Here is a 3,075-nt window from a genome sequence, read left to right on the forward strand (position 1 = left end):
CACTGTTTATCTTCTTCCCCCCTCCCCCACAGTGCATCACGGCCGAGATTCCCATCGATTCTTCCATTCCAGCCACGAGATGACGTCGCCTAAGAAATCCTCCACGCGTTGCAGCCAACCTTCCGTTCCTCCGCCTGCGCCTCCGCCTCCGCATAGCGGCCATTCGGAGCGATCCTCCCAGCCGCATCAACTGCGTGCCATCCGCCGCCCGTTCCACCTCCCAGCAGCCAGAAATCACTCCTCCATGATCAACGCTTCCAGCATCCCACGAAATCAAGCATCTAGCCGTCTCCCTCTGCCGGATTTGAGCCATTCCAACCGTCCGCAATCCCATGGAATTGGCGAATCCTTCTTCTTTCACTCCACATTAATCCCGTAGCCAGCTCCCATCGGATGAGCATCCGGGATTCGCATCCTCACCAGCGTACTCCCAGGGGATCCATCATTGGTGAGAGGGTCTATATGAAGAGGCCATCGGCAAAGAGAAGGGAGGGGGAGCTCGGTTGAGAAGAAAAAAACAGGGGAGACCCCTATTTCGGTGAAGAGAAGAAGCCACCAGCCGAGAGAAAAGAGAGAAAAAGAAATAAAAAAGAGAGAAAAGGGGGGGGGGAAGAGAATATTTTGTGATATATTGGGAATAATGGGAGGTGAAGGCTTTCATTTGAAGATGGGAGGTCGTCCGGAAGCCATGCTTGGCTAAACATCCAATCAAGGGCTGGATGAAGCCCTAGCAATGTATCAGGGCATTGTGGTTCTTATTTTTTTTATTATTTTGGAGCTTGTTTAAATTCTTATCTTCAATGAAATATTTTTTTTATGATGTTTAAACCTTGAGCATGCCATTTACTATTCGTGTTTGCTAAAGTAGTCTAAGATAATCCATACCTAGGAAGATGAGGTGTGCTGCGCCCTAGATTAGTATACTTAGGTAGACACTTCATGCTATACCGAAGATGGATTTTCCTAAAACTCTTTATGTTTTTATTTTAAAAGGTTTGTAGCCAATTTGCATGCCTCTCCAAAAGATAAAAATTAAGAACACAATCCCTAATGCCATGCTACGCGGTGGATTCCAAACCCTAGATCCATATCTACTTTGATAAATTTCAATTCGTACTCATAGATTAATTTAGTTAAATCAAGTTAGCAAATTCTTCTTCGTAATTTATTTTTAAAAGAAAAATAACTGGTTTCCAATCCCTGTGGACCGACACCCGTAATCATTATCCTACAGGATACGTGCTATTGCATGGTTTATTTTTGAACTTGAAAGAACCGATCAATTTTTGGCGCCGTTGCCGGGGATTGCTTGCATAGTTATTTTTCCTATCATTAAAAAAAATTAATTAATTTAAAAAAAAACTTTCAAATATATATATATATATATAATTATTCTCTATTATTGTTACTTTTCTTATCTCCTTTTTCTCTTCTACTAATTTTTTTTAAAATTTTTCTTTTGGTTTTATTTGATCAGAAATCGAAGAGGAGATCTGGGCTATCAAAAAGGAATGCTTTGGAGGTTTGCTAAAAAAAAAAATTTAAATTGCTGGAGAAATTTCCTTTGGTAACTTCTAAACCTTTCTTATTTTTAGCTTGAAATTTTGTGGTGATTGTTTGCTTTTAACTTTAGCAAAAGTGTGAATGTATGCCTGATACACATACACCAACTAATCTGCACTTAGTAAGGGCAATCACCCCAACAAGATAAGAGCCGGATTTCATCACCGGACTCTTGCCCAACTTAGGTGAACTCAATCTCACATAGTGTCACTTTAATTAAAATCAATTAGACATTGGCCCCTAGGGACATTCGAGCTCAATAGGACGAAGATCACTGAAAGTTGCACCAATTTCGCTCTATGGCTTAGTTGATGTCTAGGCAAGCTTTGTCCCTATAAGGGAGACAGTTCATCTGTTCGAGGCAAGTGGGTTTTAAGTGAGACCTTTGCGAACGCATCGTGACCCCTCCACTTACCTGGGAGCTTACCTGGTCAACTCGGTTCATTAGACCGGATTGGAGGCTTAGGTGCCCTCTTCAAACCAGTTAGGAGCTGTCTAGTGATTTTAGGACAAAGACTAGGATTGATATGCTTTTCTCTTTTATTGCATGCTTGATTGATCGAGGACTAGTGTATGCAAGGTAGTCGTTCTAGAGTACGAAACCTATTACCTTTTGACCCTGAAATAGAACGAACCCTTAGGAACATTCGAGCTAAGATCAAAACATTAGGATCATCCCCACCTCTTAAGATGGCTGAAGAACAACCCAAATTCCTGAGGGAGTACTTTACTCCCACCATTTATACTTCCCCATCTTGCATTCGATTACCTGAAGTAGCAGCTGTACAATATGAAATAAAATCTAGTGTGATCCAAATGCTCCCATCTTTTTATGGGCTCACCAATGAAGACCCATATAAACACCTAGATGAATTTCTTGAGATTTGCACTACTGTCAAGATTCAGAACTTTACTAATGATGCTCTAAAACTTAGATTATTTCCCTTCTCCCTTAAAGATAGAGCCAAACAATGGCTGAATTCTTTAGAAGCCAACTCGATTCGTTCTTGGGATCAAATGCAACAAGAATTCCTTAAAAAATATTTTCCTATAGGAAGAACGAACCAGTTTAGACGTGCCATTACAAGCTTCTCCCAAACCGAGGGAGAAGAATTTTATGAAACTTGGGAGAGATTTCGGGACCTAATCCGTAAATGCCCTCATCATCAAATACCTAAGTGGCAGCTAGTGCAATGTTTTTATGACGGTTTGACTGAACGAAACCGTCAGATGATCGATGCTGCATGCGGGGAGACTTTCATGCTTCGAAATGAGCATGAAGCATGGCAACTATTTGAAAATCTTAATGAAAACTCCCTCCACCATGCTTCATGTTCTCGTCAAGCACCCTCGAATTTTCAAAGAAATGGGGCCATTTGTGAAATAAGTCATTCTATGGATTTGTCTAGCAAGGTAGATGCATTGTCCCATAAGATTGACCAACTAATGATAGGAGGACATGTCGTTAGCTCTTCCCAAGCACAAGTATGTGCTATCTGTTCTAGCCCATCG

General features: G+C 41.2%; 1 non-coding gene across 1 annotated transcript; it reads right to left on the minus strand.

The window, feature by feature from the left end:
- Window positions 1-2,629: 2,629 nt before the first annotated feature.
- Window positions 2,630-2,735, minus strand: LOC120106382. The gene has a single exon (XR_005508547.1). It is a non-coding gene; the product is annotated as a small nucleolar RNA R71 (small nucleolar RNA).
- Window positions 2,736-3,075: the final 340 nt, after the last annotated feature.

Source organism: Phoenix dactylifera, unplaced genomic scaffold (genome assembly GCF_009389715.1).
Source record: "Phoenix dactylifera cultivar Barhee BC4 unplaced genomic scaffold, palm_55x_up_171113_PBpolish2nd_filt_p 000541F, whole genome shotgun sequence".
In the NCBI taxonomy this organism is placed as follows: Eukaryota; Viridiplantae; Streptophyta; class Magnoliopsida; order Arecales; family Arecaceae; genus Phoenix; species Phoenix dactylifera.